At 48.2% G+C, this 22,904-nt stretch overlaps 1 protein-coding gene across 2 annotated transcripts in view; it reads left to right on the forward strand.

The window, feature by feature from the left end:
• The first annotated feature begins 1,133 nt into the window (after positions 1-1,133).
• Positions 1,134-22,904, forward strand: part of CORO1C (coronin 1C) — a 92,461-nt gene continuing 70,690 nt past the window's right edge. Inside the window, exon 1 of one of the 2 annotated variants that reach the window (XM_081168565.1) lies at positions 1,134-1,156. The gene's annotated coding sequence lies outside the window, so the exon portion shown is untranslated. Of the gene's footprint in view, positions 1,157-7,053; positions 7,171-22,904 lie in introns of those variants that run through there. The other variant, XM_081168564.1, reaches the window with a different exon arrangement.

Here is a 22,904-nt window from a genome sequence, read left to right on the forward strand (position 1 = left end):
CTGACTAAAGTGCTGAGCAGGAGCTGGGGAGGCACTGAGGCGTATTGCTGCAAGACCCTGCTTGTCATCGCCATCACGTCCCATGAAGAGGGGAAGGGGGGGTCTTCTGCTTGCTGGGCCCAGCCCAGATGCAGACCTGGGGGCCAGAGAACCAGCCTGGCTTCCCCAAACAGCAGCAGCCAGACCCCGTGCCAAGACTCTTGTGTTTCTGCTCTGTCCCTGCAAGGGAGTCTTGGAAGCCTCATACCTAGCAAGCCATAAAAGGCAAGGAGTGGAGGGAGGCCTTGGGGGGGGGTGTCTGGACAGTAGCCATTGCACACAGCCCTGCCCCCTCATGGGCTGAAGGTGTCGAGCACCGAACCAGCTGATCTTTGGAGCTTTAACAACAACAACAACAACAACAACAACAACAACAACAACAACAACAACAACAACAACACTCTCCTTTGGGGGAGATTTAAAGGACTTTATTATCAGCAGAGCCTTGCTCCAAAGGGATGACACTGCAGGAAAGGCTTTGCAAATGCTCAGCATTTTTCCTCGTAAGTGTGGCATCCATGAGGAATCTTATTTCCAAGGCTGCTGCCAGGCTCTTTGATTATCTCCTGTACACTTTTGATGGCACAGCCATTTGCTTAGCAGTAACACATCTCTGCAACACAGTTCCAGGCTCAATCTCCCTCCTTGCCTGAAAAATGCCTTCTCCCCCCTCCTTCTGATCACTGAAAGCCAGAGCAAGGTCCAGTCTTACACTGCCTGCGTGACACACCATCTACGGAAGGAGTGTCTGCGTAAAAGGGGATTGGGACAAGGGAGGTCATCTTTAAAAATCAAACAAACCAGAACTACCTAGCCGGAAGGGCACCCATGTGTGGGCTCCTCTGCTTTTCAGTCTTTCCAAAAAGCCACGGGCAGAGGGCCAGTTTCAGATGTGTAGAGATCTAAACATCTTACCATAAATGACTGCAAAGGGAGGGCTGTGAATCGTCATCGTGAGGTTGGTCCCAAAAGACAAATCACTGGGAATCGCTGGAAAAGCTTCTTGCAACCTGCTCTTGGGAAGGAGAAAGGCATTTGCTAGAATGTAATGCAGCCTTGCGACAAAGAAGTTTGCAGCTTGGAATCCACTGGCCTTTTGGATGTGTCTTTTGCTCAGGTGGGGGAAAAATCCATGTTGTGCATTTTCTTTTAGTATATTTGTGTGTCCTGTTTTGGTAGAGAAACGCATGCTGTGACTCTCCAAGGGGTGACCCGCCCTGGATGTTGTTAATGTGGATAATCGAGCTTCTGATGATCCACAGAGAGAGGTTTCCAAGCTACTGGTGGGCTTGTGGGTGCATCGTCTGTCCCCTCTCCCCCACCAAAAATACAAGGGGAAGCTGATGCGGAGGATTCTGAACTGAATGACATTTGGGGAACCAACGTTGTTGGGGTCTTGTCAGCACAGGCATTGCCCCAGGCAATCCAGGTGGTGTGCTGCTTGCCATGGAAGCCCCTGCGTGGCAGCACTCGGGGTATTCACTCGACAGCAAGAGCATCACAAAAAGGAAAGAGGCTCCCCACACCAGGAAAACGTCAAAGGTGAAATGTGATGGCTTTGTTTTGGCAACGGATGAGCAAATGGTGTGTGAGGGGACCAGGCCCAGGGATGGAGTCTGTGGAGTTCATGTCTCCACAAGACACCTGCAGATGAAGAGAGCCACAGGTGAGGCAGCTTCCACAGGGCAGCTGGCAGGGGAGCCCCTCCTCTCTGCACCACACATGGCCAGGCAGGCGCATGGGAAGGGCCTGGAAAGTCCAGCCTCTATGCAGGTGCTCCAAAGGCAGCGCTCAGAAGACGCAGAAGGCAGGAAGACCACGGCTCTCTGGTATAGGCTAGAGGAAAGCAAGCACAGCATCATGACCCAAGAGGGCGAAACCCACCCATTTGACTTTCCAGAATCTGAAAGGAAAAGGGAAATGACAGCATGCAGTTGGCCACTGGCTCAAATAAATAACTTTGGCAGTCAAGAAAGTTTAGGAAGGGAGGCTGTGAGGGCAGATATGACTAGCACTTTCCAGGGGGTATTGAGGAGGCATCTGACACGCTCAGATTCAGAGAGCAGCGCTGAGAACCGGCAAGTGAATAAGCTGGTTCTGAACTCCCCTGGCGAGGAAACCAAGGCTGGCTTCCTGAGTTCCCTGGATTCTCCAGAGGAGCCAAGAAATGGAGAGATGGAAGGCCCTCTGCTACAAAACCATGGGGGAACCGGAGGACCACTGACTGCTCTTCCCAATGGGCAAAGTGGAGACCACATGCAGATGGCGAGCTGCGCCTCTTGGCCTGAGAGAGCAGCAATCGGCTGCAGTCATGTTACCCTCACTGGTGTAGAAGAAGCGGCAAGGGTGGTTCGTGGGAGCGATAAGGGAGCCAAGGGCCTTGAGATAAAGTTGCTGGCAGCTTCAAACCTTGCTTTGGTTTCGGGGGAGGCTGAAAGACATCCCAGGGAGAGGAGCCAGCCCCGCAAGAGTGGGGAAGACCTTGGGGCCTGCAATGAACTGGGCTTTGAGTCAAACAGCCAAGCAGGTGGCTTGCCAAGCCCTGGGGAAGAGGCAGAAGCAGCAGAGAACCTCAAGCCCACGGCAGCCACGGCAGTCATGGTGGTGACCCTGCAAAACCCCTCTCACAGAACCAGCGAAAGTGGCAGAAGCAAAACCGCTGGAGGAAAGCCCCCAGAAAATGGGGAATGTTGTCGGCTGCAGGAACAAAGGAAGACTGAACAAGAGGATGAAAAAGCCCTCAGAGTGGCAGACATGAAGAAGACGTTTGAGAAGCGGAAGCCGGCAGGGGAGAAGGCTGCCCCACCTGCTCGGAAAGGTGAGACAGGGGTTCTGTGACTGGGGCAGGATTGCCTATGTTTGCAGTGGCTAAGGAGGAGCATTTTTAAAAACTCTTGACCGCCATCTTGGTCTCAGAGCACAAGAACACGAAACAGGTAAGAGAGCATCTTGTATTCAGATCGGCAGGTGTTCAAAGATTGCTGAAGTGGCACAGAGTTCTGCTTCAGAATGGATGTCCAGCAGCAGGAAGGAATAAATTAGTGTGTTGGGTCGGGAGAGAGAGAGGTTGTTTGTGTGCTTTGCCTGTGAAGTTGACCAGGAAAGAAAGCTGGGATCACTGATGTGAGTTAAATCACTGATGTGAGTTAAATATCGAGGAAGGGAGAAAATAAATCAAATAAACCAGCTATACCAGAGTACTGCTTAAACCTACAAAGGACTGGGAATTTCAGGACATTAACGCAGCAGCAAGAAGATGATCAGAATTCCCCTTCGGATCTTGAAATATGGGTCCCCCCCAACAAAATTTAAAATTCGGCTTTGTAATTCGGAATTTATGTGATATGATTTAATTTGATGTGATTGGCCAGTTAATAAAAAATATTTTAAAAAAAAGACTGGGAATTTCACAAGGCTGTGAAATTTTAGCACCTGGACTCGATGGCCTTTTGCCCTCCCCCATATTAGATCGGAGTATGTATTTATTGGCTAACTGCAAGGGGGGGGGGTTCTTGCTCACTCTGCTGAACTGAGCCCAAGACTAGTCGTAAAACTCTGGCCTGATGACACCCGCCCTGCAGGCGGACAAAACCTCTGGCCCACTTTTCTACTATGTCTGGTGGACTCAGCAAGTGAGGCATTTTTATTTGTTTCAGCTGAGCAGCTGACTGCAAAGCAGCATCACGTCCCTTTAGTCCCATGGCGTGACTCCTGAGTGCAGCTTCCACATAAGCATGTTGTGGGATGGACGCTCCTCCTCAGGCCAGCACATTTTTGCACATTTTTGTAGCTGAGCTCAGTGGCAGAGCACCTGCTTTCCTGCAGAAGGTCCCTGGCTCCCCCCCCCCCCCCCATGGCACCTCCAGGGAGGGAGGGAGAGATCCCTGTTCCCCAAGAGCCCCTGCCAGCCAGTGCAGACAGTTCTGAGCTCAATGGACCAGTGGCCGGACTCAGCAGAAGGGCAGCTTTCTGTATTTCTATAAAATGCCAGCCCATGTCCCTGCCTTCTGCATTTACCCTTTCCACAGAAAATCTGTTTAAAAAATCCATTGCTGACAGCCTGTTTGCAATACTAAGCCCCTGTGAAGGGATGGACTGCCTGCTTTCAACTAGAATTTCCCCAATGTGGTATTTATTTAGCATCACACAGTTTGTAGCTGGGATGCTACAGATGTTCTATTATTCTGAGCATTTGATACTTGGGTTCTCATATGCAGAACTGGGTGCCCCCCCTTTCAGTTGCCTTGGTGATGAGAGAAGACAGCACATAGCGATCTTGGGCAAAATTAGCAAAGGAATTTGCTGCCGTGCAGAGACATACCTACAGCAGCGTAGCGTGAGTTGTCAGCACCCGGGGCAACGCAAGTAATTTGCGCCCCCTAACCCGGGGCAAGGCAAGTAATTTGCGCCCCCCAACCCCTAACCTGCGAGTTTCCGCTGGCGCTGCCGTGCAAACAACGCTGCTTGCCCGGAGGAGGATGGAGGCAGAAGCAGCCGCCGCCTGTGCCTGGGCCGAGGGGATGGCAGCGGCGGCAGGGTGCAGAGGCTGCCCGTGCCCGGCCAGGCGTCGGTGGCGGCGTCGGCGCTGCTGCAGCGGCTGCTCCTCCTGCGAGCAGTGAGCGGAGCGCAGCCACAGCGACGGCGGGGGGCGCGCGCGCTAGGGCGCAAGGCTGGCGGTGGCGGCGGGGAGCCCGGCGGAGGAAGGAACTTGTCCCTTCCCTCTGGACTCGCGCCCCCCCCCAGATGTTGCGCCCGGTGCGGTCGGCACCCCTGGCACCCCCCACGCTACGCCACTGCATACCTAGGCTCCCTTGTGCCCCTGGAAAGGAGCTGTTTCAGAGCCCCTCCCTCTCTGCATGAGGCACCCAGAGCAGCAGGGCAGCCCCCCAGGGAGTGCGCAGGTGGGTGGGCGGGCCCTAGACACTCCAAGCTAGAGAGCGGATGCACGGTTTTTGTGCCCTCCTGGGCCTGCGCCCCTGGCAGGGGGCAACATAGCCAACCCCCTAGGTATGCCCCTGCTGCCAGGAGAAATTGGTCTGACCCTGCAGGGCTCAGGTCAGAGGAATGGCCTTAAGGAAACTTTCTCCCAGTGTCAGGATGTGCCTGCACCCGTGTAACTGCTGATAACCAATGTCCTGTGCCCACACCTTAAATCAGCCTTCCCCAATTTTGTGCCCTCCCTCCAGAGGCTTTGGACTACAGCTCTGTCAGCCCTGCCCATTGGCCACACTGGCTGGGGCAGATGGGAGCTGGGAATTCCAGGACTCTTCTTAGGGTCTAATGACCCACAGCCCCTGTCTACACGGACCAGCAGCTCCTCTGCAGTTTGAGACAGGAGTCTTTCCCTGGGTGCAGCCAGGATTTTTGTTAGTGGGGGCAGACCTTTTGTTGGGGGGAGGAGAACCTCAGTTGGCTATGTATTTTTATTTTTTTATTGATAGGGATAGTGCCCCCCCCCCCCCGCTATGCCCATGAGTCTTTCCCCAAATCTACCAGACAACACCAGAGATTGAGGCCGGGACTTTCAACCCCTGCCACTGAGCTGTAGCCATTGAGCTGGCTGCTGGCTCTCCTCCGTGTTGGCGGTGGGGTGAGCTGGGGTGCCTGGGAGGGGGCAGAGTCCTCTTTCATCCTTTGTAATCCTCTGTTGCTGCCCTCTTGCAATGATAGGCATTTCATTGGTACATAAATGGCTAATATTCAGGAATCACATGTGATTTTCCTACACCACCACCTCTTTTTAGAAGCTAGATCTCAGCCCTGATTAGTACTCCAGTTCTATAGCTCCCCTTAATGGTCAAAAGCTGAATGCAACAGCAAGTCACACTCCTGTAAATATGATTCTTGCTATCGATTTCCCTAACCCAATCTCCCTAGACATAGGAGAGGAAGGTACCGAAGGCCAGGGTCAGTGTCCACCTGAAAGAGACAACGACTCCAGCAAATATAAGCCAATTTTGGGGGGCATTTTGCTTATTTTAAATCTAATTTTGAAACGTTATATAGGCACTACTGTAGTCCAAGACCTCGTAAGTGACTCCCAGCATTAACACAATTAAAGGTAGTTGCCATGCAGATGACAGGCCCCCAAATGGAACTGCTGCGGGGGTTCTTCACAACCCCAAACCAGAGAGCTTTGAACAAGGGCTGAAGAGGTTTTTGCTTTGCAATCAGATCAGCTGCAGTGTACAGGGTGCCCATGAACTGCTGATCTTCTTGAACCCCCTGCACTGGTCCTCCTCTCGCGGCTTAGAAGGGAGGCAGTCCCGCCAGCCTCTTGGGGCCTGGGGCCCGGCTGCAGAAAGGGCAAGCCCAGGGATGGAGCAGCTCTCCGGCCAAAGGCAGCTTAGGAAGACTTAGGGATTTTGGAGTGACAAGGTACACGATGCCAGCCCCTTTACCAAATGTTTTTTTTTAAAAAATAATAATCTCAGAGTCTCTTTTAATTTTACCCCAACCCATCTTTCCAAAAGCACTGCTCTTTGCTGAATAACTACACAGGCTGTGCAGGACTAGAGCGCTAAAGGTCTTTGCAAAAAAACACAACCCCACAATATTTGAAATAGATTAAAACGTATCTACTGCTTAGAAATGTTCATTTATGAACCATATTCCTAAGCCAGCCCTTCGCTCCAAGGTCTCAGGGAAGAAAGAGATCTAGGCCACGTCCGGGGACCGTACACGAGTCTGACTCGGACACGTGAGAATGGGGAGTTGCGTGTGCGAGCGCGGGGGGGGGAGCGAGCGGGGAGGCGGGGCCTCGGACAAGGGAGGCGCGTGCCCGCGCCCGGCGCTCGCTCCCCCCCCCCGCCGCGCCTCTCCTCGCTTCCTCTCGCGCCGCGCCAGCCCCGCCCTTCTCCCTCCCAGCGAGAGACGCTGGTTGGACGCCTTCCGTCCCGCGCTGGGCGGCGATTGGCTGCCTCGCCTCTCCCCTCCGCGAGGGCGGGACATGAGGTTGGCTGAGGCGACGCGAGAGGGCGGGGCGGCGCAGGGCGCGGCGGGGCGTGGTCGGGGGCGGGGCGTGGGCCGGTCCTGCCCCCTGGCGGCCGGTCTTGGCGCGTGTCCGTCAGTCAGTCGGAGTCGGGCGAGGAGGAAGGAGGCGCGCGGGCGGCGGCGGCGGCGGAGGGCGAGGTAAGGGGAGGCGGACGCGTGTCCGTGTGCAGGCGCGCTCGCGTGTCCCTCGGGGGTGGGGCGGGGGGGGTGCCCAGCGACGCGCGTCGCGCCCCTTCCGAGAGGTCGGGGGGGGACGACCCAGGCCGGAAGGACGGCGGGCTCCCCTTTCCCCCCCCCGCCCCTCCCGCCCCACAGGTTGCCCTCCTGCCTCCCGAGGAAGCGTGCCTGGCTTTCTCTCTCCCTGCAGATTCAAGTGCCTGTAGGGATTCAACAAAGCAATGCATTTATGTTTGCGCTTAAGGAACAAGAACAGATGATTGGTATGGCATATGTGGGTCTCATGGGGGGAGGCCAAAAAAAAAGACATTTGCATCTTCCTCATTAAAAGAAATGCTGCGTGTCTGATACACAAAATATACATTTATAAATCTGTAACTGCAGGTGAGAGCATGCCAGGTTTGAAATTGGAGAAGGGAAGTGGAGGTTTGTAATTGTCAGCTGGTCCGAGTGGTCATGTTCCAATAATTTCCATCTTTTGACTCAAAAGTGGGGGGGGGGGAGAGAAAGGGCTCTTGAAGCAGCTTATGTAAGGCGCAGTGAGATGCCATTTCAAAGAGCTGGGGAGGGAAAGAGGGTGTCGGGTTTGGTGGGTTGTGGGGGCTGCAGATGTGGGGTCAGGATGAGAGGCCTGGGGGTTGGGTGAGCGTGGATGGGCGAGAAGGGAAGGCATGTGGGGGGACTGGGGAGGAACAGCTATGGGGGACCTAAAGGTTTCTTCATGTGAGAGACAACTCAAGGTGCTAAGTCCAGGCAGCCCAGGAAGCTGATAAAACGGTGGTGGGAAGCTTTCCAGTTTGGGGAGGGAGGTGTATCATTCAGGTGCAGGTGATAATGTTTCTGTGTTTGGGGGGGGGCGGGTTGTCAGCAGGGTGTAGTTGAGACTTGGGTGCTGGTGATGGAGGAAGGGACCTGGGTGTGTTGCTTTATGGCAGCAGTTAATTGAGGAGGGAGGGGAGGGTTAGGTCATGGGGAGAGCCAGGGCGCTCCCCAAGCTGCAGGCAGGTGTTTGGTGCTCTGCTGCAAACTGTGGAGAGGTCAGGGGAACAAGAAGAATGTCCATTTATGCGGGGCTGCAGGTGTTTGGGGTGGGGTATGTCTCCCTGTGATGGTTGAGGGAGAGCAGCACAGCAGCAGTGGTTAAAAAGGAATTCTCAAGGAAATCTGCTTTTCTGTCTGGGGAAATTGTGCGTGTGCAATTTTTACAGCTGAATACTGGGAAATCATGGGTTAAATGAAGTGTAAAGAGAAATTTTAGGAACTCTGAAGAGGGTTTCATAATGGCTGTCTTCTGTAGATAGGATTCCTTCTAAAGGAGGAAGCTGTCACATAGTGCTCGGCAATCCTGAAGAGAGGCTTGCAGTCGGATAAAAGTCTCCTTCAAATACCTCACGGAAGAATACAGCAGTATATTCTGTATGTGGGGGAAGTGTTTTTAGAAGATAGCAATAAATGCCTTCAGTTGGCATGGGATACCTCTGTCGCAGGGCTGGACTAGGCAGCTGAGTCTGCTGCTCAAAGAATGGGCATCTTTTGTGCAGAAGAAGTCTGTCGAGGTGCAAACTGTAATTCTTCCTCAGTATTGCACATTTTATGACTAAGAATAATGTGAGCACTTCTGTGTGGGATGGAATACAGTTCTTTTGTTCTTTAGATTGTTGACTATTTTTGAGGAGGGGAAAATATTAGTCAGTTGCATGCAATGTGTGTGGCATGCAGTGGAACATGATGTCTAAAAAGAAGGGGGAAGGGCAGATGACTGTGCCTGCCATGTATGCTGGGGCTGTAAGTCCAGTGGAGTCCAGCAGGTCATAATTCATAGAATCAGAGAATTGCAGAGTTGGAAGGGACACCAAGGAACCTCAACTAGATCATACATGACAGGTGGCCATCTACCTCTGCTTGTAAACCTCCAAGGAAGGAAAGTCCACCACCTCTCGTGGGAGTCTTTTCCACTACTGAACAGCTCTTACTGTCCTAAAGTTCTTCCTGATGTTTAGTCAAAATAGCCTTTCATGTAACTTGAATCAATTGGTTTGGGTCCTGCCCTCTGGAGCAGGAGAAAACAAGCTTGCTGCATATGACAGCCCTTTCAGTATTTGAAGATGTCTATCATATCTGTTCTCAGTCTCCTCTTCTTCAGGCTAAACATTCCCAACTCCCTCAGCCGTGCCTAAGGCTTGGTTTCCAGACCCTTGATCATCTTGGTCACCCTCCTCTGCACAAGTTTCAGCTTGTCAATATCCTTCTTAAATTGTGGCACCCAGAACGGGGCACAATATTCTGGGTGTGCTCTAACCATAGAATGGTACTATGATATCTCTTGATGGGAACGTTCTGTTGATGTAGCCTAGAATAGCATTAGCTATTTTTGCTGCCGCATAACGCTGTTGACTCATGTTCAACTTGTGGTCTGCTAAGACCCCTAGATCTTTTTCACATGTACTGCTAGTAAGCCAGATGTTCCCCATTTTATATTTGTGCAGCAGGTTCTTCCTGCTTAAGTGTAGAACCTTACAGTTGTCCCTATTGAAATGCAGCTCTCTCCTTGCCTTCTTTATCATGCTATCACCAGGTTGGGCATTACTCTCCTTTTGGGTGAAGACAGAGGTAAGGTAGATGTTGAGCAGTTCTGCCTCTGTCACACAGAAGCATTTCTTTGTCTTCACACAAAGTAATCATGGGATTGTATTGTAAATTTACATAACTCTTAATTATTTGCATATTTTGGTTCTGCCTTTCTCTCCATGCCCTGTTTCCTTCTGTCAAAATGTCACTTGTAGGATCCTCAGGGTCGGGGCCTGCTTTTATGTTGTTCTTACCTTATTGACATGTTAATGGTAAGCCATAGATAATGGCCTACCATGAAGGACAACTTCCGGCTTCTTTACTTTTCCTCGCTGGCATTCAGGAGAGTCAGTTTCTACCTCAGAGTTATATCTGAAGCAGGGATTGTGGATTGTTTTGCTCCAATGAAATCTCAATCTCACTTGTTCATTGCTTACTGATTGCTATTTTTTATTACATTATTTATTTATACTTATTTATTGCACTTGTAAGTCATACTTTTAATGAGAAATAAGCTCAGAACGACTTACAATGTAATACAAAAATTAAAACCAAATAAAAACAAAAACATACATATATATAGATATATATAACAGTCAAATACATCCCACCCACTAACGGAGGCCACAATATCTAAAACTCTCCTGAGCTAAAGGTCAAAAGTCCATTTAAAAAGAATCATTTTTGCCTGGCACCTAAACGTAGCCAATGATGGCACCAGGCAAGCCTTCCTGGGGAGAGCATTCCAAAAGTGGGGAGCCACCACTGAAAAGGCCCATTCTCATGTTGCCACCATCTGCACCTCCCTCTGAGAGGGCGCACATAGAAAGACCTCAGATGGTGAGTGCAGGGAGAGGTGGTTCTCAAGTTATTGCGGTCCTAGACTGCATAAGGCTTTAGAGGTCAGAACTAGCACTTTAAATTGACCCCTGAAGCAAATTGGTAGCCATTGCAGTCATGCCAGAATTGGTTTTATATGCTCAGACCATCTTGTACTGGTCAGCAATCTGTCCACCGAGGTTTGCACCAGCTGTAATTTCTGAATTGTCCTCAAAGGGGGCGGCATGCATACATGGTTCTCTCCCTCCTTTTTTTATCTGACCCTAATCAAACACTCTATACCACTCTATACCACTCTGACTCAGGTGTAACACTACAGCTGGGATCCTAGCTTGTTTCTTCTGTGCGGGAAGTGGGCGAAACAAAGTGGTCAGGTCTGTGCATACACAGTAAGCCGTTAGCTATGGTTTGTCTTGGCATGGAAAATGGGCCTCTGTAAGATGCGACTTTCATTGAAAGTGGAGTAATTCTTAATTCTTAGAAGCTTTTCTTACCATTTGTGAAATGCTATATGGATTTTCTAACTCACAAAATGTAAACTAATTACCTTTCTCAAGCATATGCATCGTTGTACTAATGTATAAGAAAATGATGAAGAAATCAGCTGCAAGCTGACTAGACATAGAAATAAAACTGAGTAGCCTAGTAGGTCATCATAAAGTTGAGCTGCTCTGCATGTACAATAGAGCATTTTTGCCCTGTGTGCCTATTTTTTCTCTGATGGGTTCAGAGATGGTATGGTAACAATATGCTCATCTGCTTGCAAGGGCCTTCCCACGCGGAGGGTGCTCTTCATCTCTGACCCCCATGATCCCTTCGCACAACCCACGTATGTTTCCCTCTCCACCCATGTGGTAGATGCCAGACTTTCATGCTTTGCTTACTCCCTTTTTTGAAAACATTTCTTTTTGTGTATAAAACAAGGTCATTTACAATCAGGATCTAAAATATATTAAAACCTAAAACAACTGAAACGTTTATAAAACCACAGCTTAAAAACATAGGCTAAAAACATTTTACATTTTACAATGCTCAGTGAGTTCATTAAAGTGCAAGCCCTAGAACTCCAAAGAGGAGGTGGGGGGTATTGCAGGCTCACTTTGGGATGTGGTAATACCCATGCAATGCCGCCCCCTCCCATTTCTCCTGGGCTGCTGTGTCCACTTGGGTTGGATTCAAATTCATGAGCAGTCTGCTCCCTCTGGGTGTACAATAAATTGGTTGAGAAAGAACTTGCAAGCAGAGTGCAAAGGTGGTCAAAAGCTGAGGTGAGACTGAGTGTGGCACATGGGACACCTGAGTCTCTGGCTTAAGGGAACTGTGATGATAAATTGACTGATAGACCCATGGAGGAAAGCAGGGTGGTGGTCTAGGTATGCTGGAGGTGGGGAACAAAACAAATTGGGGCAATATAGCTTATCTTTTTATGTAAAAAAGGTTGCTATATATAACTTGCTGATGTTATTTTGTTACTTCATGTTTTTCAAAGGCTGTGTTTGCAGAGGTAAAAGATCAAAGTGCAAAAATCCCCAAATACACACCTGACTGCATGTGTTTTTGTGTCTTGCTACATAATCGTAAATTTTTAATGGATGGCTGTAGACTTTGAGTGGGAGAACTGCAATCCACATTGGTGCTTCCCCATACATACTGTGTTGGGATTGCTCTGTCTTCTGATGAACTGCCTTTTCAAACATCATTGGATTTTTCCAGTTAAATCTTCATGCTTATTGCATCTGTCACAGTTGGGCTGCATCCAAGCACGAGGCAGGGAGTAGCTGCAATGAAATGTAAGGCCAGGGAAATTAATATTGCATCATAGTGATATAGGCTAGAAGCGAGGGAGAAACTAATGGTGCTTAATAACTGCATATTTATTGCATGCATGTTAAAATTGGACATTTTTAATAATCGCATAATTGAAGGAATCATTTGAGCATTACACGACAATTTGGCTCACTAAAAGTGCCTGGAGCTTTGTTTTAAAACACATTTTAAAAATTATCTTGCACTTCTATTGACTTAAAAAAAGGACCAGTTTAACTTTTGATTTGCTTTGAAAACTGAGCTGTGCACTTTTTCTAACAGAAGCTACATTGCATTGCTGTGGCTTTTGCCAACATAGTGTCCAGACATTTTGGACTACAGCTCCCATCAGTCCCAATCCCGCACCAGCTGGGGGTGATGGGAATTGTAGTCTGAGGCATCTGGAGAACACTCATTGGCAAAGGCTGGGTTGCCATGTTGCAGATGCTGCCATCTAGGGAGGTCTTACCCAGTATTCCAAGCACCATTCTAGAGGGCTCCCTTAGTGCACAACAGAAATGTATACCAGCAGATAATCCTGGCCTGGGACCTATAGTTGTAAAGAAGGTGGGATAATTTTTTGTCTAGGCTCCTTTGCAGAACTGCAGTTCTTGTGGTTCTTTGAGAACCATGACAATTCAGTAGTTTGCGTTTGTGATATGCTTACCTGCATAGTGTAACAATGGTTTTGAGACCTGTGTTGTTTACATAGGTGGGCAATAGATGGTGGGGTTGTCCTGCAACAAATATCTGAGTTTAGTGTGAGATCTCTTGTTCAGTACACTTCTCTTTTACCTGTGGCTTTCAGAAGAAGCCATTATTGAGTCAAGGTAAAAATCCTGCGTAACAAGGTATGCCTGATTCAGAGTGAAAGCAAGGTAGCATACAGAGAAAATGTCGAAGTGTGAGGAGGGAAATGCAGTTCTTTGTGTGCTGGATAAACAACATTGTGGGATTGTTAGGTGGGACGAATACTCCTGTACTTGAGGACTGCTTCAAAAAGTGCTAAGCTTGAGCTCTATGAGATCAATATTTTTGTCAGGATGAAGGGCTGCAAAAGAGGACTAAGAAGATCTTCATTATTCTTTGCATTGCAACAGATTTTAAAAGTAGTAAATCTTACGGAGGATGGAAAATTTGTTGGCATTAAGACTTGCAACGGTGTTCTGATATTTGCAGCTTCCTACCTATGTTTAACGAACTACAAAGCCTGCGTGTCTCATATATGTGATAACATACACTGGGAGTGTGCACTGTATTTGCAGGGAGTTATTGCAGTGAATTTTTAGGAAACCTTCATTCTGGTGGGGGCAGAGAATGCATCTGGTCAGAGTGTGGCAAGAGCATCTTCCAGCTGGCCCTTGGTGTCCTTTGATTAAGGAGCCATGGGTATTTGATCTGACAGTGAGCTTAATCTCTACTAATGTAATTAGTTTTCCCTTTCTTCACTGATGCAAACCTTCCTCCCCTGCAATAATTCCATTTAAAAAGCAGGAGCAATGAAATTAAAATAATGCTAGCACAAACCCTAAACCGATTAAAATGGAGTATAATCAGGTGTCTAAAGGAGGGATTATGAGCCCTTGGATGGAATCTTCTGGCATTTGAGAAGAGTTAAGTTGCATGGAAATTCTCTTCCAAAAAACATCATGCCATGCAGACAGCACTTGTGAACACCAGGACTAATATTTTGGAAGAAACAAACAGGTTCTTCTATCTATTATTGATCCTGAGTAATAGCAACCAGTCTGATATGATTTTTTTTAAATAAAAGGCTGTAATGAGCATGAGGTGACTCCCACCCCTGCAGATCTCCTAATCCCACCATTCATGTACCAGCACCATTAATTGGCAGGTAATGTCCTGAACTTGCAAAAAACTGAACATGAATCATGTACATGTCTCTAACACTGATCAGTTGAACATATATAGTAGATGTAATTAAAGCTGGACATTATCCAGAGATAAGTGGTTCACAGCACAGAGAGCGCTCTGTCCCAAGAGTGTTCACTGAGATTTGCAGGGGAGGCCCTCCTTTTTGTCCAGTGCAATGAGAGCAAGATAGGACTGTCTTTGTGGTGGACCCCATTTAATGGAAATCCCTTCCCTCAGACGTATTACTAGTGGCTTCATTCTTTGGTTTTCAGTGCCATTTAAAGATGTATCTCTTCATAGACTTTGGAACACAATCTAGATGAGCAATTGTAAAATTGTGCAGACTTGTCCTTTGAAATTGGCCTTTGAAAGGTGTAGGATGTTGCAAGTGTTCTGACTTCAGTCTCTCAAACAATTCCCTTGCTTTGTGGGGGTTTCAGCAAGAAACGGGGGTTGCTTTCTTTGAAGCCTGGTTGAGAAACTTTCTGAATATTCAATACTATAATATCTTTGTTATGTGTGCATGTTGGGATTTTTTACCTGGCTGGGAATGTCACATTTTGCTTATTGAAACATGAATCTTGGTTCTTGACAAATCCATCATCATTAACTGATGCAAGAATTGAGTCCTAAATTCCTCCAGATGATTCCAGCTTCATTGCAGGAGGATGTGAGGTAGTTTTGCCCTCAGTTTGTATAGAACAACACAGTGTACAGTGGATGCTCGGGTTGCAAACGTGATCCATGCGGGATGCACGTTCGCGTCTGTGCACACGCGGGTTGCGATTTGGCTCATCTGCGCATGCGCGACCGCTGAAACCCGGAAGTAACCCATTCCTGTACTTCTGGGTTTTGGAGGTCTGCAACCCGAAAAAATGCATCCTGAAGCGGCTGTAACCCGAAGTATGACTGTGCTTAATGATCTTGATAGAAAGCGGTTCCCTGCATAAAAAGTCACGTGACAAGTTGTCATCTTATATTGAATCATAGAATCATAGAGTTGGAAGAGACCACAAGGGCCATCGAGTCCAACCCCCTGCCAAGCAGGAAACACCATCAGAGCACTCCTGACATATGGTTGTCAAGCCTCTGCTTAAAGACCTCCAAAGTAGGAGACTCCACCACACTCCTTGGCAGCAAATTCCACTGTCAAACAGCTCTTACTGTCAGGAAGTTCTTCCTAATGTTTAGGTGGAATCTTCTTTCTTGTAGTTTGGATCCATTGCTCCGTGTCCGCTTCTCTGGAGCAGCAGAAAACAACCTTTCTCCCTCCTCTATGTGACATCCTTTTATATAGTTGAACATGGCTATCATATCACCCCTTAACCTCCTCTTCTCCAGGCTAAACATGCCCAGCTCCCTTAGCCGTTCCTCATAAGGCATCGTTTCCAGGCCTTTGACCATTTTGGTTGCCCTCCTCTGGACACGTTCCAGTTTGTCAGTGTCCTTCTTGAATTGTGGTGCCCAGAACTGGACACAGTACTCCAGGTGAGGTCTGACCAGAGCAGAATACAGTGGCACTATTACTTCCCTTGATCTAGATGCTATACTCCTATTGATGCAGCCCAGAATTGCATTGGCTTTTTTAGCTGCCGCGTCACACTGTTGGCTCATGTCAAGTTTGTGGTCAACCAAGACTCCTAGATCCTTTTCACATGTACTGCTCTCAAGCCAGGTGTCACCCATCTTGTATTTGTGCCTCTCATTTTTTTCCCCCAAGTGCAATACTTTACATTTCTCCCTGTTAAAGTTCATCTTGTTTGTTTTGGCCCAGTTCTCTAATCTGTCAAGGTCATTTTGAAGTGTGATCCTGTCCTCTGGGGTGTTAGCCACCCCTCCCAGTTTGGTGTCATCTGCAAATTTGATCAGGATGTCCTTGAGTCCATCATCCAAGTCGTTGATAAAGATGTTGAATAAGACCGGGTCCAAGACAGAACCCTGTGGCACCCCACTAGTCACTCCAGGATGAAGAGGAACCATTGATGAGCACCCTTTGGGTTCGGTCAGTCAGCCAGTTACAAATCCACTGAGTGGTAGCAGAGTCAATACCGCATTTTACCAGCTTCTTTACAAGAATATCATGGGGCACCTTGTCGAATGCCTTGCTGAAATCAAGGTAGGCTACATCCACTGCGTTCCCTTCATCTACCAGGCTTGTAATTCTGTCAAAAAACGAGATCAGGTTAGTCTGACATCACTTATTTTTCACATATTGGGAATCTTTTTCTTATGTGCAGAACCACCTCAACTACTGTCTTGAAATAGCATGTTGCTGAGCATCCGTAATTACAGCAAATGTCCTTTGAGTCATGTTCCCCCCTCTGACTTTGCATCTTGTAAATGGTCTTATTCTTACACTAATGTTGAGTTGTGTGGACAACAGATACTTCTAGATTAAGATAGTGCTCTTCAGTAGCTCAAAACAGTGCCTCTGGGATGAAAAGGGATTAAGCTTGAAGATAAAGAACATCTGTACAAGAGAGAGGAAGTGTTGATCTTGAAAGCATTTGTTAAAACAGATGTTAGAGAGGCTATAATTGGTACCACAAGTGAGGGATTTGAAGTAAAATTATAAGATTGAAATATCTAGAAGTCAGTTCTTGGTTCCCCACTGCAGGTTGCACTGTAGGGCAGAAGAGTGATCCTGTAGTTAGAAATTGTGTTCCAATTTGCAGTGGCAATATTGGAGAAGTTAATATTGTGGGGGTTTGCACAGTTAACATTTGAAGCGATTTACTGACTTTGTGCAACAATTCAATGCATTCTCTTTTCATTGAATTGCTGCCACAGGGGTGGGGGATAACTATCATAGAGCATGTGCAAATGCCCCAGCTTCTGTCCCTTGGATCCTCCCTTAAGGCAGCAGATGACGGCCTTCCAGAACTTCAGTAATCAGCAGAGCTACTGGGATCGATGGACCAATAGTCTGATCTGGAATAAGGAAGGTTCCCATGTTCCTAATGTCTTACATCAGGGTGTGGAACCTGCGGTCATCCAGATATTGGAGTCCAACTCCCACCAGCCCCATCCAGCGTGAGCAGGGATGATGGAAGTAGTAGTCGAGCAACATCTTAATGGCCAAAGGTGCCTTACTCCCATTGCAACTGCTCAGGAAGGGATCATTGCAGTTTCCTTGCTGGGAAGCAGTGGGGCTGAACAGAGCACAGAGCTACCACTGTACCCCAAACCCCAATGCTTGACCAGGATAAAAAGTGTGTGGGGGGGTATTTTTTTAAAAAAATTGGTGAACCAGCTTTGGGCTAGTTCAGCAGAGACACCTGGATCAGGCCCCTATCTGTCTGTTGAATTGGCTTAGGCTCCGCTCTCTGCTTCTGCCCCATTTCTGGGCCTTACACCGCCTACTCTTGGGAGAAACACTGCCTGTCAATCGCTTGTGCAGTTGGCGAGTGCATTGGGGCACTGTGTGGCAGCAGACCCTCCTCTCTCCAGCCTGCCCAGGGCAGTGTGGGAGTGGTGGGCTTTCTCTGCCCTTTGCATTTCATAGTCTCTGAATTTTAAGGAACCCCCTTCTTTTGAGCCGAGTCTTCAGTGGACTGGGTGAGAGTTTATGGAGCTGAATTTTCTCTGAGCCATGTTTAGCAGTTAAGAACGGCTGCGCTGCTTTAAGGTGGCCTCCAGTTGCTCTGTTATCATTTTGCTCTTAGTAAACCTCACTTTACAAGGCCTGGAAAAATTCAGGCACTTAAGGAAAGACTCCCTCACACTTAGAAATGCTTGTTTGTATCCATGTTCCACTCTGGCATCAGAATACGCAGCTAGCTGCTCACCTCTCCTTGGGGACTTGTTCTCATTCAATAGCAGTAGGAACTGATGTTGATTAAGTTTTGGTATCCATATATGGGGGGTGGGGCAATACGTTTACTGAAATGTGTTGCTTTTGAAGAAAGGCTATTTACCAACTTACACCTGCTAATGACTAAAGTGGAAATGATGAAATGTTAACACTTTGCCTTAACAGACTGGATTTGCAAGGGTAGAAAATAGTCTTCCATACCTGCTGTCTTCTGAAATGTTTCTAATGAATCTCATGAACAAATAGGGTAGTTAAGCCTTCCCCAACCTGGTGCCCTCCAGATGTTTGGACTCCAGCTGGGACCGGTGGCAATTGTATTCCAGAACATCTGGAGGGCATTAGGTTGGGGAAGGCTGGGAAGCAATAAAATACTATGTTGTGGTGGTTTAAAAATAAATTTGGCTTGTGAATAATAATAATAATAATAATAATAATAATAATAATAATAATAAAGTGGCTTGTGAAATGGCATTGAAATAGCTAAGAAAAGCCAGTGAGAAACTGAAATGGATGTTTCTGCCTTATTAATCTTGTTGCACTGGTAAAGAAAATTAGGTTACCTCAAAAGGAAAACATGCAGAAAAGGCTTATCACTTGCATACCCATCTCCTGCCTTGAATTATGGGAATATTTCCCCCCCTGGCAGGATTGTGATTGGGTCATGTGTGGGCTGGTTGGGCTGTTGAGTTCCTGCTGCAGAAAATGGGATCAGAATTCTAATCCTGAAGCTTTCTGCTTCCTACACTGCCAGCTGCTGTTTAGAAAAAGTGACAAGTCATTGTGTCCTTTGGGCTTTAAGTAGCGCTTTCTTTTTCTTAAGTAATCTCTGCTTCTGAATCTCAGGGCAGCCCCGACCACCCTCCAGACACGCTGCCCAGGCTTGCACCCTGGGGAAGTCACTTTGGTGCTGCTAACACAGCAAAAACAACACAGGAGGCAGCAGCTACGAGGGATAAGCTCCACCTGATTGGCATAAGGTACAAGTACTACAGGTTGCCTCCATTGGTGGGAGAGATCATTGTTTCTCATGGGTCAGCTGTGCCTGTCTTAAGCTAGGCAGCCCCCCAGTCAATAAGTGCTGGTGAGTTGGAGCATGGCTTTAGCCCCAGTGATTTTGATACTCCCAAGCCCCTAAGAGAACCCTTTCCACATAAACTTGTTCACCCAGGAACCCTTGCGCACTGCAGACAATTCTGTGGCACACAACTCAGTTCTGGAGTGGCTTGTTTCAGGTCTCTTACACCTTGCCGCTCTTCTGCTTGTTTGTTTGCAGCATGGTAAGATTGGTAGTTGCAGGCAAAGGGTCCTTCAGGAAAATTTATTGAGCACTGCTGATCTTAATCTTAATCTGTGAGGCACCCAGGGTTCCCTGGAATGCAGCTTGGAAATGACTAGCTTAACCCATCCACATTTAAAGACACTCAACAGAAAAAGAAAAGTAATGTAAAGAGTAATGTAAAGGATGTACTGGTCCAATCTCTGGCATCTAGGTAGACTGGGAGAGAAACCTGTCTCAGAATCCTGTTCCCTTGCTCTGTGTAGACCAGGAGTCAGCAAACTATGGCCCAGGGGCCGGATGCGGCCCCCCAGGCTCGTAAATCTGGCCCGTGGACCCTGCTGCCTGCTCGGTCAGTCCCTGCACACTGTGGATGCCTCACCGCGCAGGGACTGACTTCCGCGAGGCTGGCACGGCTTCTGGGTGGGCGGCGACCCTGCTGCGGCTTTGGATTGGCTGCAGGAAGTTCCTGCAACCAGTCTGAAGCCTCGCCGCATGCTGAGGTAAACCCAGCGCAGCCATGGGCGAAGAGGCTGGTGGGCGGCTGGCGGGTCTGGGCCATGCCATGGGCATCGTGATGGGCATGTCGTGGGGCTTCAGCCGGAGCCTGGCGCGCCTGCTGGCCCCACGCCTGGCGCCCGGCTCGGTGCTGCTGCTGGTGGCGCACTCGGCTGCGCTGGAGCAGCTGGAGCGAGAGCTGTGCGCCGTCTGGCCGGCACTTCGCGTTCACAGCCTGCCCGCTGACCTGGCCTCGGACGGCGGGCTGCAGTGCGTGGTGCAAGCCACCTGGAAGCTCCGTGGGGACGAGCCGATGGAGCGGCGGCTGCTTGTCAACAACGCTGGTGAGCGGGCACTGCCAAGACGCGCTCCTGAGCGCGGGCAGAGTGCGTTCCTCCTCCAGGTCCGGAGGCAGCTGCAGGACCAGCTTGCAGGGCATTTATATTATTCAAAAATAGTCCAGCCCCCCAAAAGGTCTGAGGGACAGTGGACCGGCCCCCTGATGAAAAGGTTTGCTGACCCCTGGTGTAGACGGTGCTGATTGTGATAGGCCAAGGAATCTGACTCCGTATAAGGCAGTTTCCTATGTCGTTATGTTAGCTTGTTTTATCCTAATAGCAAGAATTGATGTAACAGATGAACCTAGAAACTGTGTCCTTATTTTTATATTTGGAAGTGGTGTGTGGATGCTGCTGCAGCAGAACATACCAGATTTCCTTTTGGGTGAGTTTGATTTTTCTAATATCACATCCTCCTCCTAACATTTTAGCCTGACAAAAAATCCAGGAGCTCCTGTTAACACACTGAATGGACAGATAACCCATAATATGGTATTAAGGGAGCAAGGTACTTCCTGGGAGTTCAGTGCACATCCCCAGGGAATCAGGAATAAATACCCTGATAGCTGAAGTGCAGGACCAAGGAGGCAAGAAGGGAAAGGCCTGCAGGCACTGGGATGATGTGGGTGGCAAAAGGAGTGCTTTCCTTTGCCAAGCTGATCTGTAATTTGGATTGTCCAAATCATCATTCAAAGCGAAATACAGATTTTGAGTTTTTCGTTTATCTCTGGCCCTGTGTAAACATCTCCCTTTTCAGAGGCAAAGCAGGATTTTTGCTCCTGTAGTGGCTTTTCCTGTAAGTGTTCCCTAGCAGGATGTATTTCCTCTGGCACAAACAGGTTGAAACTCCTCCAAGCTTCAGAAGTGCATCTGCTTTCCTCTTTAGACAGTTCTTAAAAACAGGAAAATGTGCCAACTTTCAATCCATTTTTGTGACAAATGAGAACAACACTACAACCTATATGTTCAGATTAGACAGTCCTCCAAGCCATAATTTGGAGGGCCAAGAGAATGCTGCAGGCCTGCATGCGCTCCCCTCCGCTCTCATGCACGGCCGCCTTCCTCCATTTCCAGGTTGTCGCGATGTCTGAATTGGGCAAACTGTGATTAGCTTTAATCTCCAAATCACGGTTTTCAAACCCACTTTAAATAATGGTATGGAGGCTATTTGAAAGAAGAGTTTGGTTAATACAATCCAAAAGGAGTGGTTTCCATGGCACATTCCTGATCCTCCAAACCATGGTGGAATACCTGAACTCTGGGCCTCCTGCCAGCAAAAGATAAAAGAGAATTAAAGTGAGTTTCATGTGAATGTAAAACCTGCTTTGGTTGGAAAGCTGATTGTCAAGCTAGGAATGGTTAAGAATGATGGGAGTTGAAGGGGAAAACAAGGAGAGGTAAAGAACCTTTTTACCCCTTTTCTCCCACAATTACCTCTCAAGGTAGGCTGGTCGTAGGTTTCCACCACACCACCTTAGCACCTTCTACCCCCTGACAGGAGAGATTATTAGTAGTTCAAGGCAGGTATCCAGTAGGGGAGACAGGGAGAGCACCTAGCCTACCTGCTCCACTCTGGGGATAGCCAATTTTTTAAAAGAATTTTAAAAGGTAAGAGGCAGAAAACAACAATAACAAAACCTTTTAGTTCAAATGCGGGTGGTGCTGTGGTCTAAACCACAGAGCCTAGAGCTTGTTGATCAGAAGGTCGGTGGTTCGAATCCCCGCGACGGGGTGAGCTCCCATTGTTTGGTTCCAGCTCCTGCCCACCTAGCAGTTCGAAAGCACGTCAAAGTGCAAGTAGATAAATAGGTACCGCTCCAGCGGAAGGTAAACGGCGTTTCCGTGTGCTGCTCTGGTTCACTAGAAGCGGTTTAGTCATGCTGGCCACATGACCTGGAAGCTGACTGCGGACAAACGCCGGCTCCCTCGGCCTATAGAGCGAGATGAGGCCGCAACCCCAGAGTTGTCTGCGACTGGACCTAACGGTCAGGGGTACCTTTATCTTTAGCTATTCTAATAGTTCTACTTACAAAGAGTCTTCTGATCTCCTAAGTGTTTTGGGGACCCAGGTGGGACTTGATTGACAGTTGACTGTTTCCTGACAATCACAAGCTGTGGGTCAGTTCATCAGGTCAAAGTTTGACATCCTTTGGAAGTTGAGGAGATGTCTATCACAGTGTTAACTTGCAACCAGATGTGGATTCAGGGAGGGAATTGATTTCTCAGCTAAGGCAGAATGGAGAATAAGGATTTAGGATCATTTGGTGCCTACTGTTGTGAAAGGGGATCACAACTTGTGTGGATGCTCCCTGATAAAGAATTTTCTGTCTTATTGCCCCAGCAAATGGTGAAATGAAAAGTGTTTGCTTTGTATCCCTTTTTAGTTTATGCTATATAAAATGCAGTACTTATGAACAAAAGCACTTGGAATTCCTTTCATCTTCTCACTGAATATAGTTAAGGAAACATTAGCAAGCTTGTGGACTAGTGGTGTTATTTGCCAGGGACCAAGCTCCTTGTTCCAAATAGGAAGGGCCTTTGCAATTTCTCCCATCTGCTTCCTCCTCTCCCTTTTCTCTCAGATGCCCCATCCTCTGTAGCACATGGAACCATTTCATCTTGATAACGATGAACCAACCTTGGTGCCAGGGTGCCAGTGGCACTTGGGAAGTCAGCTGGC

Source organism: Podarcis bocagei (genome assembly GCF_964188305.1).
Source record: "Podarcis bocagei genome assembly, chromosome: 13".
NCBI lineage: Eukaryota > Metazoa > Chordata > Lepidosauria > Squamata > Lacertidae > Podarcis > Podarcis bocagei.